The 324-nt window shown below is 53.7% G+C and overlaps 1 protein-coding gene across 2 annotated transcripts in view; it reads left to right on the forward strand.

Annotated features, from left to right (window-relative positions):
* The window catches only part of ulk1b (unc-51 like autophagy activating kinase 1), a 22,292-nt gene that overhangs the window by 9,154 nt on the left and 12,814 nt on the right, over positions 1–324 (forward strand). The gene's annotated exons all lie outside the window — the stretch shown is intronic.

Genomic DNA, 324 nt, shown 5'->3' on the forward strand with positions numbered 1-324 from the left:
GCCTGTCTCTCTCTCCCACTCACTCAGTCCATCTAACTGTCTGTCTGCCTGTCTCTCCCCCACTCACTCAGTCCATCTAACTGTCTGCCTGTCTCTCTCTCCCACTCACTCAGTCCATCTAACTGTCTGTCTGCCTGTCTCTCCCCCACTCACTCAGTCCATCTAACTGTGTCTGCCTGTCTCTCTCCCCCACTCACTCAGTCCATCTAACTGTGTTTGCCTGTCTCTCTCCCCCACTCACTCAGTCCATCTAACTGTTTGCCTGTCTCTCTCCCCCACTCACTCAGTCCATCTAACTGTCTGCCTGTCTCTCTCTCCCACTCA

The sequence above is a fragment of the Anarrhichthys ocellatus genome, unplaced genomic scaffold (assembly GCF_004355925.1).
Source record: "Anarrhichthys ocellatus isolate YVR2014 unplaced genomic scaffold, GSC_Weel_1.0 scaffold16, whole genome shotgun sequence".
Classification (NCBI taxonomy): Eukaryota; Metazoa; Chordata; class Actinopteri; order Perciformes; family Anarhichadidae; genus Anarrhichthys; species Anarrhichthys ocellatus.